The sequence below is a fragment of the Salmo salar genome, chromosome 17 (assembly GCF_965601325.2).
Source record: "Salmo salar chromosome 17, fSalSal1, whole genome shotgun sequence".
NCBI lineage: Eukaryota > Metazoa > Chordata > Actinopteri > Salmoniformes > Salmonidae > Salmo > Salmo salar.
In genome coordinates this window covers 62,312,768-62,326,979 of record NC_138307.1, presented here as the reverse complement: position 1 = coordinate 62,326,979, position 14,212 = coordinate 62,312,768, and the positions used below count along the sequence as shown (strand labels likewise).

Sequence of the window (14,212 nt, the reverse complement as noted above, 5' to 3'; positions counted from 1 at the left end):
GACGGCTCCATAAATAAGTCCATGAGTCCATTAACGCAGTCGGTACTGCCTGACATGGAGCCATTCCTCTAGAAATACCGAGAATCAAAACTCATAGTTACACCTTACTAAACGCTGATTCATTAAAACAGTGATAACAGGTTCTAGTGTCCATGACTCAACACACACCATGCAGGGAACCTCTCATACATTTGCAGATGCAGCAATGGAAGAAGTGACCGCTGGCGCAGCGCCGGACACATGGCAGATGAACCTTGGTCCTCTCTGGGGCTGTAATGAGGAAGAGGGCCCATAGCGTGCTGGAGGAATATGAACCGCAGGTTAATCTTGACAGAATCAATCAGAGCCTAAGTAGAATTACCTAAGCCTGTCCCACCCAGGTCCCCAGGTCATCCATTCACATAATTAGCAAAGTACTATTCACCTACATCTCCCTCAGCGGTCTGAGGCTGGGCCAATTAAATAGCTGGTATTAATACAGCCATGTGTACGTACACACACACACACACACACACACACACACACATACCTCTGGGATTAGAATACAGGGGTGGGCATCCCATCAGCCCATCCCCTGTGGATTGGGCCATATTGATCTGGCCTTAAGTCATCCCCTTTAAAACATGAGGGACTCAATAGGTCAGAGACCTGGGTGCAATTCAATTGTTGGACGTGGTAGTAAAAGAACGAGCAGCTTACTCAAAATATGCCTCTTCAATTGAGTGAAAATGAATGGGAAGACTAGGGGGTAAGGATGGCTTGATTGAAAGAAACAAAGCTCCCAGCACACTGCACTTTCATAGTGTCACTTGTTTATTTTGTGCCAACGTTTCGCCTTCACACCCGTAGCTTGTGGTGGGAGAACGGTCTGTGAGTGTGAGGGTGTTCTTGTTTGTTTTCTATTTACCCAATATGTATATCTTATCGGCACCTTGCTCCCAGCCTTGCCTCATGTTGTCCACATGTGTTTCTAATCCAGCCTGCTGACTGCCTGATGGTTTGGTGTAATGAGCATATTTCTTATGATGCAGAGCTGGCCTTAACACTGCAGCAACCCTCCCTCAGAGAATGAGTTCATATCTGAGCTTCCAACATGAAGAAGAAAACAAGCAATCTGTAAGTGATTCCAGGATATGGTCAGGAAGATATTGCAATCAGCGGGCTATACGGAAAGTCTAAGATCCGCAAGATGTACTGGTAAGAACGCTTTTGGAAATTGTAAAAAGTTGCAAGCTGTCTAGCGATTTACAGTATATCCACATACTGTATCAGTAAATTAATGTGTATTTTATTGATGGTAACTCTGATTGAATACCAGAAATTGTAGGACATTGTTATATGCAGTAAATGCCTATGTACACCTACTACTTGTTATTGTCATACTTTACAGATGACATTTCAAAAAGCCTGGAATGAAAGGAATGGGTAGGTTTAATTGGTCACTTATCGCTTCATTTAGCTGCATCTGCTTAATCAGTGGCTTTCAGTGCAGTTTTTTTTGTTACTAAGCTATTTTTAAATGTCTAGAATAAAATAGCTATAGGGCCGATTTTCTGAAATATGAGTTTAGGCTAAGGCAATGCCTTTCTAATTCAAAAAGTTAAGACTGGAATATGTTAAACCTAATCTGAAAAGACTAAACAATGGATAGACAAGAGAACTCACTTCCTGTTCCAAATGCAGACACTAATCAGAAGTAGTACTTCTGCAGTGAAACCTATCTACCCACCAATAATGCAGTTATTGATTAACATGGCTGAGGCTCAAGTCAGTCTCTTTGCTGCTGATTGGTTTGGTCTTAGGGGACCTCCTGATTGAATTGTGGACCCAACATAAATAATGGTCTGCTGGCATAGACCAAAAGAGCTTCTGAAATGCAACTGGTAAGCGGAAATCAAGTGTCACTTTTCTCCTCTTTCCATTAATGCACTCGCTGCAGTTCCTTTTGACATGAGGAGGCGTGCAATCCTTGCATAGCCTTCGCCTGTTAAAAAAAACATTCATCAACAAAGTAACAATGAGGCTGACAGCAGGTCTTTAAAATGAATTAAACCTAATTGAATTCCACTGTGCTGATGACAGAATGCGTTCAGAGCCTGATTTGTGGCTGTGATTGGTCATACACGCCTATTGACCCCTGGCCCCAGGAAGCATATAAAACAGCAGGATGTTTGCACAAGGCCAATTCATAAGTGCTGCGAGACACAGTGGCCAATATCCCCTCCCCTCCCTTCTCTGTGCTATCCTGCCAGTCCACTCTAATCAGATAAATTTGTCTTTGTTTCTACCTAATTTATACAGCATGTGGAGGGAGGGACCACAATACACAGGGCCCCCTGCCCGCAGTTACTCATGGAGAATGAAGTCACTAGGTTAAATGAAAATGTATAGCTTTATTGATCATGTGATTTCTAGATAAGGCACTCCTTGGTGAAGGGAAAGCATGGTCACAATGCAATTCCATTTGTTTTGATTAGGGAGTGGGTTACATTTTGTCATGTTTTGCTGGATGTTAGAGGTTAAAGGCATTATTCCTGGTGACTGGGGTTCCAGGAATGGTATCTGCTAGTAAACAAAACGTCACTCTGAAGTGGAAAATCAGATCTAAAACATCAGATTTCTGGAAATAGTGAAGCATTTGGCAACACACTTTTGTTCAGAATTGGGTCTTGTTTGCTTTCAAATTCTACACCAGCTCCATAAAACCAATGATTATCCAATAATGCTCCAGATAGCGGACCGTAACAATGCCTGATAATATTGTGCAGATGATTTAGCCGTGGAAACATTGGTCGGGCTTTTGCTTAATCGTGTTTATCTCCCAGGAGAGAGACATCTGGGTTGGGAAAGACTGAAGGCCACGGCAGATTGCAAATTGAATCCCTGACATAGGCCTAGGGAACATACTGACCTTCCCCTACACTCTGTGTTCAGGCTTTCTACATCCACAGGTGAGTGGCTTTAGTGGGTATCTGGGGGGCGGTCTGGGGTAACCTTGAGTGGATGTAGGGTTGTAGGTCTACATAGCTCCATAGGGATGGATGAAATAGGGCTGGGTACTTGGGGCTAGTTAGTTTGAGTTCATGTTGAGTGGTTGTTGGGGTTGCCGGTCCGTGGGGAGGGCCACGGTCACAGGCTCCACCGTTGGTCTCCCAAGGCAGCATCGGCATGGAAACTAACATCATGCATCTGTGTTTAATGCCCAGACCGGGTAAGGGATATGGCTTGAACCCTGACCTCTAGAGAAATCCAGCCATTCGTCACGCATCGTTGGATCAGGGGGTGGCAGCTCCCAGCACATCTGTTCAGAGGCAGGCAGCATGTGGGGCCACTGGGCCAAGGCTTCTGTGCATCCATAGCAGTCTGTTGGTGTATGGAAATGGATGGCAGTTGGAGTTGTAAGCTCTGGGATAGCCTGACCCTCGTTGATTTATGTTGCCTATCCTAAGAGGTTTACCTTATCTAATGCAGCGGTTTTTCTTGAACTTTGAACTTTCTATGAAACTCAAACAGCTTTGGTTGAGTTGAAAGTCAGGCTAAACTCAACATGTATTTATATATTTTGATTCATTTGCTATCTAGATAGACATTTCAAATAACGTTGAGGTTGTTCATCTGTGGGCCATTCAGGTCTCCATCCGTGTTGAAAGCTATTGTGAATTTGAGTCTTTGGGGAACGTGAGGCGTTTACATGTTCCAAGATGGATGGCACTTACTTTCCCTTGCTCTGAGACTTTGTGTACATTATACCTTATTGTTACCATTGACGTAGCGTGAGGCTTGGACTTCCACATACACAAACTGGGCTTAGACTTTGGGCTGCCAGACAGACCATTGACAGCTATTCTGTGTTGAATGGGTAGAGATGAACGGTGGAGGCATATGTATTGAATCAGGCATTCTCTCCATTTCCTCAGCGGTCAGAAAGGTCATTCCTCTGATTGACACTTGGATTGTGACGGAGACTCAATCGGAGAAGCATGACCATTCCCAGTTGACGTTGACATGATCTGCTCAGGGAAGAATGGCCATAGAATACTGATTGGCATCTGCTGCTTTGAGCAGAACGACTATTGAGCGATTTGCCCCTGCCGTGACCCGGTTGAAGAAGGAATGTCCCGTTGAGAATTTTTCTACATTGACATGAGCTGATTAAAATTCCGGCAGAGGATACCAATGAACAGCTGAAGATCCCGGTGATGATCCACATGATCCAAGATGACAGTCAAATTACAGGAGTCTAGATGCAGAAGATAAAGCAGAACTAAAAACGCCCTAAAGGAACCTTCTGCCTTCACCTCCATGTTTAACTGTCAGCTACAGCCAAGTAGATTATGATGGATCGGTCTGTGTGGAATGTTGTTTTCTAAAGGTTCACTAGGCTCTGATTGGTTCTCTAGTAACTCATCAGTGTCCGTCTTTAGGGGTTTTCAGTGTCAAAGTAATCAGAGGTGTTATCAAAAGCTTTTGACCCACCAACCAAATCATTAGCACATTGCTGATAGGAGAATTTAGCCAGTGGTTAAAGCAACAATCCCCGGAAAGACGGAAAGCTGCTTTTCATACCAGATTTTCAGCTTCCAACTTACCGGGTGGGTCGGCACGAATACGGCTGCATTCTTTCAGAGGCTTCAGTTGTGTGTTTTTAAACTAGTATCCATCTGTAACTTCTGAGTAGGAAGAGTTAACAAGTCCTCCACCTGTCTAAAGGAAGGTCAAACTACGTCCTGTGTGTTCACTTGTTTTCTGTCCCAGTAGAAACTGTCGGCAGGGTCACATGCGTTCCAGACAGGAGTGCTCCATGTTAGATCTTGGGAACTGATACACTCTGGATTGAAGGAGAGTGTTTTCAGGTGTTCCTATTCCAGGAGTAGGCGCTCAGCTGGCTGTGCTGTTCTGATCTGTTCATACTGTGGTATTTTCCCTCCTTTGGCCACTTGCTTTGATATTGTTTCAATTTTCCACCACAAAGGCAGTAGAACTCTCCAACAGTACTAGAACTCTTCATCAGTAGTGCTTGTTGGCTTATGGGAGATGAGGATAAATAAATGAACACAATATCAGTGATGTAAAATGAGGGATGAAATGTAATCAAATCCAGTAGAAGGCAGAAGTCATTGTAGTGAAATTGAATGGTGCTTTATGGGAGGGTAATGACCCATGTACTTGACAAGCATAGAGGAAGCTATGATAATGGAAGAGAATGAGAAGCACTATACTATAGCTCTGGTCATGAGGTGAAACCTACTGTGGTATCTGCCTATCGGTCAGTTTTTCTGTCCCTCAGGCCCATGTCTCTTTCTCTCTCTCTTGTTCCCTCTCTGTGTCTCTGTGTCTCTCTCTCGCTCGCTCTCTCATCATTTGAATAACTTATTTAGTAGCTGGTAACATCCGCTGAGTAATGCTACACAGATGTCTGTGGCTTCTCAATGTGAATGCAGCACTTTGAGCAGCTGAAACATGGACAGAAAGAAATAGACTTGTCCATTCGCTATTATGAATCATTGGAGGAGGCTATTATTACAGTGTACATGGGACATTGGTCCTTTAAATTTGACCTTTTCCTGATAACTGTTCTCATCATGACATAAGGTACCATGCATCTGTGCTAGACCCACTGCCCCCTCCAAAATCCATGAAATTGAAATGATATGCCATAGATCCCTGGATAGGAAGGTCGTAATTATCTCTGCTAGTAACTGTAACCGTACCCTTTATCACAGACCATGGCTAGACAAAACTACAGGAAGTGGTATAAATCTTATAACTCAACTCCAATATGCTTTTCCTATTGAAGTTAATGCCTGAGCTAGAGAGATGTAATTGAGAAGATAAAACCTGCGAGGGCACATATGATATTATTATACTGTACCCCTTGCTGAGGTGTCTGGCACTGTGACAGACGATATTGTTCAGTGGCAGGGGGTGAGGGGTGGGGTTCTCCAAACAGTTCACTGTGCTGTATACCACACCTGGGTTCAGATACTATTTGAAATCTTTAAAAAAAAAGTGTTTGTTCTAGCCTGCCTGGAGTGCCAGATGGTCAGGGTTTGCACTATTGTGACTACTCTATTGGCCAGAAAAGCTCATTCAAGCCTAGCGGAAGTATTTCAAGTAGTGTTTGAACCCAGGTGTGGTGTATACATGTCATAAACAACAGGAAGGCCTCATACAGAGCCAGTCTAGGTCACAGACAACAGACAGACCAGTTGAGATTAAAGTTGACTTGTACAGTGCACCTCAGGGAAGGAAAAGGAGAGTAGTAGGAAGGTGGAGATAGTATAACAGTTGATTGATCCCATAATCTAACTCTGGCCCTTCCTGTGGGACTTTCTGGGAGCTGGTACGTATGAGACTGTGTTGGCAGAACTAATGGTGAGATGCAGCGCTATTATTAGACACCTGATGTCTGTCTTTCCTCGCGCCCTGGCTGCCTTAGTCTTCATTGGGCGACCTCGAAGGTATGCGATTCATAATAGGATCAGGTGTGGAGATATTATGAACAGTGTTCTGGGTTGAATTTAGTTTGTGGGATTCATGTAGTCTGGGGTCAAACAGACGTCAGCCAGAAGCTAGTTGAGAAGTAATCGTTCATTTTGACAAAGACTCGCTCTGTCTGGGTATTATGAGTCACTTAGTTAATGGAGTTTCTCCTCTCCTCTCCACTCCTCTCCTCTCCTCTCCTCTCCTCTCCTCTCCTCTCCTCTCCTCTCCTCTCCTCTCCTCTCCTCTCCTCTCCTCTCCTCTCCTCTCCTCTATAGGCTTCCGTCCAGCCTCCACTGTGAGATGATGTCCTTTAGATATGGAAATGCCCTCGTTTGTAGAAAATCTCCCTCTGTTTCCCTCAAATGCCAAGTCATTCTACATTAGACTGAATAAGTAGTCTCGGCTGTGCTGATTCCACCAGAACTGCAACTGTACTACAGTAATGGAATTCTTAAACACGGTCCGAGGGGAACACTTTCAAAGACAAGTGTCTGAAGAGATCTACCTCAAGCTGTTCTGACCGTGACTCCGGCTGAATTCCTCCTCTCTCTCTCTCCGTCCAGGGTGGCAACGGCCAGTCTATTCATCTAACACACGGTGCTGTTCAGATCAGATTCCCCCCCTCTCGCTGCCTGGTAGGTTATTACTGATCCCACTATTCTCGTTTTCTGCTGTTGTTATTGAAGTCTTTCATGGCTAAATGGCAGCCGTGGCCTCAACTATGTGCTGTGTGCACAGATGGAGGGAGAGATATGCAAAACCAGAGCAGCTGCACCAACAGAGAAAACAATATGTCCTTATTATACCTCTCATAACACACACAACACGCAAATCAATCAATCATTAGCGCGTTCAGGCGTCCACTACTCACACACTCCTGCCTCGTTGTCACGCCCGTCATTCCCATGGTAATTGAGGAGAGGGTTTGCAATAAGCTTCAGTCCGTTGATTGGAATGTCGTGTGCAATTTGGGTAGTATTTGTCAGAGGTACATAGGCTGTCCGAAATGGCATGCTATTCCCTATACACTGAGCATACAAAACATTAAGAACACCTTCCTAATATTGAGTTTCACCCCTTTTTTTCCCTCAGAACAGCCTCAATTCGTCGGGGCATGGACTCTACAAGGTGTCAAGCATTCCACAGGGATGCTGGCCCATGTTGACTCCAATGCTTTCCACAGTTGTGTCAAGTTGGCTTGGATGTCTTCTGTATTGTCTATTCACTCTCTGAATGGCACACATACACCATCTATGTTTCAACATCTCAAGACTTAAAAATCCTTCTTTAACCTGTCTCCTCCCCTTCCTCTACACTGATTTGAAGTGGATTTAACAAACGACATCAATAAGGGATCGTAGCTTTCACCTGGTCAGTCTGTGTCATGGAAAGAACAGGTGTTCCTAATGTTTTGTACACTCAGTGTATAGTGCACTACTTTTGACCAGAGCACTATGGAGTGCTTGTACTCAAGCTGGTGGGGGTTCAATACCCATGTGTTGAATACACAGTGAGGGAGCAGGCCAAGGTCAGCTCTCTGTCTCACATCTTTTATCATCTCCAATTAGTTGTTTATTGTAGATAATTAGTTAGAGACTGTAGCTATGATAATGACTTCCCAACTGTACTGTTTCACCAGGCAGTACTCAGACAGTAGGAACCAATTGGAGGTTTCATTGGCTCAGTGGGTTAGAGCATGATGCAGCCAACACCAGGGTTGTGGGTTAAATTCCCACACAGGCCACTGAATGCAGCAATCTTAGTCACTTTTGCCAGAAACATCCGTTAAATGATGCGAAGCTGAAGGCAAATGTCCAAAGAAAAATGAGTGCGGAGAAATCTTGATTTGTGTTAAGAATAAGACCAAACTTGAAGTGAGGAATATTTCATGCCTGATAGATTGTCCATGTAGTCTCTGATGAGAGTTTTTGTTGTGTTACACTATGAACTCTCCGGTATAGAATCACATACCATGAAAGCAGATGTGTGTGACGGAATATTTTGGCTTAGAGTGGAACCACCCGTAACCCTAGCCATCGCTCAATGTATTTAAAATCGGTGTGGCAAACAAAAAACATATGGGTGTGTGTATGTGTGCGTGGCCGCTTGTGAAACAAAGACACAGTCATAAGTACAGGTGGACAGTCCAGATTGCCTGATGAATTCTATAAACTGAAAGATGTATAAATCCTCCCAACAAGACATTTTTGGAAAACTCCAAATGAAGCATACCAATGTTTTATCATCTCTGGCCTTTAGAATTTCTACACAGAGCAGACATGTTTTACATGACACCACAGAGAATGCATCCTATTCTCAGGGGGAGAGAGTTGCAGCTACCTACAACGTCGTCACGTTCGTCGTAGGAAGGAGACCAAAGCGCAGCGGGGGTATCGTTCCACATCTTTTATTTTAATGTGAAACTTTGCAAAATAAACTACAAGCAAACCACAAACCGTGACGAAAGAGGTGCAACATGCACTAACTCAAAATAATCTCCCACAAACACAGGTGGAAAAAACAACTACTTAAATATGATCCCCAATTAGAGACAATGATGACCAGCTGCCTCTAATTGGGGATCATACAAAAATCCCAACATAGAAAAAAGAAACTAGAACCAAAACAACATAGAACTAAATAAACTAGATAAACCCCCCCAGTCACGCCCTGACCTACTCTACCATAGAAACTAAGAGCTCTCTATGGTCAGGACGTGACAAACGTTTACAGTGTCAGAGAGGGCTGTTATTCAGAAAGGTTCAGTTCATTTCCCTCCTCTTGTCCTCTATAATAATGTCTCTCATTTCTGTATGTAATGTCATGAAGATAGTTGCAGCCCATCCCTTCTGTCTGAGGCTGACGTGCTCTCAGCTTCATCACAACCATTAGAGTAATTTACTGCTCCTCCCTCCTCTCATCTGTAGAGGGGCTGGTTAAAGAGGAGACCCCTTCTGCCTCTATTCTCTCTGGATGAAGAGAAGAGGCTTTACGGCCCTATGAAATGGTCTCTCCCGCTCTGCTGCTCCATATCCTGACAGTTTAATTGGAGAGGCATAAATCAGCCCATCTGTCAGAGAGAGGGGTAATTATTTCCCTGTCTCCGCTACCAGCTTTACTGCCCTCTCTTCCTCCCTTAAATAGACATGTAGGAGCACACACACACATAGTAGTAGTAAATACACACACATATACGCACATACGCACACGCACATACGCACACATACTCACACACACACACGCACACACACACACACAATTACATTTGTCTTAATATTGTGTTGCAATGTATTTTTAAAACATTTTCTCTGAGTTGCATTTTCCGAGTTTATTGTATATTGTAAATGTTTTGAAACCATAAAACATTGACAAATATACATTTTCAATGGGGCGGTTTGCACCAAGCTCTCAAACTCTGTGAAAACTCAACCTCAAAGCTGTTAAAATGTAAAATTGTAAATCCTGCTTGCTTGCCTTTACCCATAAACTGACAGGAATTCAAGTCATTCCAAGAGCAAAACAAATGTGCCCGTTCATGGAAACACAACCTTGGTAGAGTGTACAATACTTCACAGCTCTCTGGAGCACCCTCTGGAAATATAACACACATTGGTATGTGGCTACGATGTGTGGTAACACATCTCATTCATTTATTTAAGTATGTGTCAGGCCTTTGAACAATGTGGTTTTGTTTTGGCACAATTCGCTGGGCAGTAGAGGTACAAACGAGGAGATACCTTTACATATCTCATCCTGAGGTTCCTACTCAACTCACTGGTGGAAAATACAAGTAAATGCTCCCTCTTTTCAGGACCCCGTTAATTGTAACCCCCAAAGCTGACTCAGCACAACAGGGTTGTGTTCATTAGGCACCAAATTGAATAAATGTACTGAAACAAGGAGAGACTACCTAAACTTGTCTAATGTAAATGTTCATATTATGTTGCAAAACGTTTGACCCAGGAACATGACCCAGGACTCCAATGGCCCCTTTAAAGTGTGTTTGGTGGGTGTGTTTTTAGGTGACTCTGAAAGTGATATGGTCTCTGCATGGTATGGTTGCATGCTTCTGGTCTAAGAGAGGGCATACCACTCAGACCATGAGTCATATGCTCCCAGAGGCTACCCTACTATAGTAGATCTCTCAGGGATGCACTAACCTACCCTGTGACTTAGAATGTAGGCTTTAGGCTATACCTTAGTAAAGGCAATGGAATAATAAAGTCTGTATATACAGTTGAAGTCGAAAGTTTACATACACTTAGGTTGGACTCATTAAAACTCCTTTGTTCAACCACTCCACAAATTTCTTGTTAACTATAGTTTTGGCAAGTCGGTTAGGACATGTACTTTGTGCATGACACAAGTCATTTTTACAGCAATTGTTTACAGATAGATTATTTCACCTATAATTCACTGTATCACAATTCCAGTGGGTCAGACGTTTACATACACTAAGTTGACTGTGCCTTTAAACAGCTTGGAAAATTCCAGAAAATGATGGCATGGCTGTAGAAGCTTCTAATAGGCTAATTGACATCATTTGATGCAATTGGAGGTGTACCTGTGGATGTATTTCAAGGCCTACCTTCAAACTCAGTGCCTCTTTGCTTGACATCATGGGAAAATCAAAAGAAATCAGCCAAGACCTCAGAAAAAGAATTGTAGACCTTCACAAGTCTGGTTCATCCTTGGGAGCAATTTCCAAACACCTGAAGGTACCACGTTCATCTGTACAAACAATAGTATTCAAGTATAAACGCAGCCGTCATACCGCTCAGGAAGGAGACGCTTTCTGTCTCCTAGAGATGAACGTACTTTGCTGTAAAAAAGTGCAAATCAATCCCAGAACAACAGCAAAGGACATTGTGAAGATGCTGGAGGAAACAGGCCGCTCAGCAAGGAAGAAGCCACTGCTCCAAAACCGCCATAAAAAAGCCAGATTACAGTTTGCAACTGCACAAAGATCGTACTTTTTGGAGAAATGTCCTCTGGTCAGATGAAACAAAAATAGAATTGTTTGGTCATAATGACCATCGTTATGTTTGGAGGAAAAAGGGAGAGGCTTGCAAGCCGAAGAATACCATCCCAACCATGAAGCACGGGGGTGGCAGCATCATGTTGTGGGGTGCTTTGCTGCAGGAGGGATTGGTGCACTTCACAAAATAGATGGCATCACGAGGGAGGAAAATTGTGTGAATATATTGAAGAAACATCTCAAGACATCAGTCAGGAAGTTAAAGCTTGGTCGCAAATGGGTCTTCCAAATGGACAATGACCCAAAGCAAACTTCCAAAGTTGTGGCAAAATGGCTTAAGGACATCAAAGTCAAGTTATTGGAGTGGCCATCACAAAGTCCTGACCTCAATCCTATAGAACATTTGTGGGCAGAACTGAAAAAGTGTGTGCGAGCAAGGAGGCCTACAAACCTGACTTAGTTACACCAGCTCTGTCAGGAGGAATGGGCCAAAATTCACCCAACTTATTGTGGGAAGCTTGTGGAAGGCTACCCAAAACGTTTGACCCAAGTTAAACAATTTAAAAGGCAATGTTACGAAATACTAATTCAAATCAAATGTATTTATATAGCCCTTCGTACATCAGCTGATATCTCAAAGTGCTGTACAGAAACCCAGCCTAAAACCCCAAACAGCAAGCAATGCATGTGAAAGAAGCACGGTGAGTGTATGTAATCTTCTGACCCACTGGGAATGTGATGAAAGAAATAAAAGCAGAAATAAATCACTCTGCTATTATTCTGAAATTTCACATTCTTAAAATAAATTGGTGATCCTAACTGACCTAAGACAGGTAATTTTTACTAGGATTAAATGTCAGGAATTGTGAAAAACTGAGTTTAATCGTATTTGGCTAAGGTGTATGTAAACTTCCTACTTCAACTGTGTGTATATATATATATATATATATATATATATATATATGGAGGAAAGTGGAGGAAATTAATAGTTTAGGAATATTTGTATGAATGCCATAGTAACTTCCTTAGGATATTAAATTATCATCAGAATTCAAGTAACGTCTCACAACCGATTTTAAATATTTCAGCACGAAGAAAACATGTCCCCCGACTAACTCAAAATCTGGGCTGTAACATTTTACGACACTACTATGAAATAATTCATCTGTGGTTTTTGAAACTGTCTCCAGCCCATGTTAGTTGTGATTTTTTTTTATTTGGATATATTCAACAGGAATCATTTTTAATATTGTGTTGGTGTGTAGTGTAGATAGTGAAGAAGGAAGGGTCTGTGTTTTAATTTCATCTACTGCTGAAGGGCAATATGACTGAATGTGTTTGGGCAGTGAGTGTCCATAGATAAACTGTCCAGGGCTCTGCTGGACATAACTGATTGGTACTGGCTCAGTTTCTCTCATATTCTCCTGCTTTCTCCCTGGTTGTGTGAGGTAGGAGTCCTCTGTTTGCCTGTGTGAGATGGGAATCCTTCACCAGATGAATGTTAGTACCGGGAGGGATTGGGTGATCAGTCCGCTGTCTCGTTAGCTGACGGAGGGGGAGAGAGAAAGAGAAGCGAGGGGGGGACTTCAGTAGAGTATGTAATAGGAAACCAGCCCTTTCTCTCTCTCCTCCTCTCTCTCCCCTTCCCTCTATCATCTCTTTCTCTTTCACTCATCAAGTCAGTCCTGCAGGCGGTTGGATGGAATAGCAGCAGCGCTCTCTTCTCTGCCTTCTATCTGGGAGAGTCACCAGGGAACCGTCTCAGTGGTACTAAAGTGATTGAAGAGGATAAGGACTGGGTCAACACAAGAACAAACAGGGAACCAGGGCTTTGGGATCGGGACAGAGACAGAGCAGGAGAGGAAGCCTTATAAGGTGGGTCCAAGGCTGGGCTGTCCTAGGCTGGGACAGGGGTGTGTGGACAGTCAATCTTTGTGACAGAGAGATCACTCACCGGGGCCATGAAAGAGAAGTGGTAGTGGGCGAGAGCTGCATAGACTCGGACTAACAGGTGCAGGGTCCCACTGGTAGACTGAGACTGAAAGGGAATAAGAACGGCTGAAAGGAACACATTTAGACAAGTATTAGGAAAAGCTCCTAAAGACTATCAATTTGTGTCTTGTTAATTTAGATACCTGTTTACGGTTTGGTGGTTTATTTTCTCCTTTCTATAATGATGGATAAGGGGTTGTCTGTGTTGAGTTTTGTCACAATATGTCTGAAATGACATGCTGTGAGGTGTCTGAAAAGTAATGCTGATCATTGAATATGTTTTTGATTGTTCTTCATCACTGATGTTTGCACACCATACTGTATTTATGGTGGGGTAAATGTTATTAACATTTACATTGATTAGAAATAAGTATAATTGTTATAGGGCGTACTATTACAAATATATCAGGGTGATCACAAGTGTGCCTTTGCTCTGGGACTGAGATTGTCACGTTGTCTGACGTTAACTATATGAGTAAAAATAGAAGGTTGTGAGTCTGAGATGATTGACTATAAACCAAAGATATTGTTCAAAAGTATTATTCAATTCTATTCAACAGGTTACTGTTGAACCACGAATCCTCTGTTTTCGTAATACAATCACTCAGTTTTCCTTAGCTCTCCCTAGTCAAACGTGTTCTTGGCAACATGTCCATGTACCCGAGCCGTTAACTTGTGAGTGACAGAGTGTGGTGTGAACACTCGGAGCCCCTCTGTTAGATCCTGTAGGCAGAGGGATCACTCCGATACAGACAA

At 43.0% G+C, this 14,212-nt stretch overlaps 1 protein-coding gene across 1 annotated transcript in view; it reads left to right on the top strand.

Annotated features, from left to right (window-relative positions):
- The first annotated feature begins 12,968 nt into the window (after positions 1–12,968).
- The window catches only part of LOC106576426 (semaphorin-3C), a 48,154-nt gene continuing 46,910 nt past the window's right edge, over positions 12,969–14,212 (top strand). The window contains exon 1 of the mRNA XM_014153606.3: positions 12,969–13,339. The gene's annotated coding sequence lies outside the window, so the exon portion shown is untranslated. The remainder of the gene's footprint in view (positions 13,340–14,212) is intronic.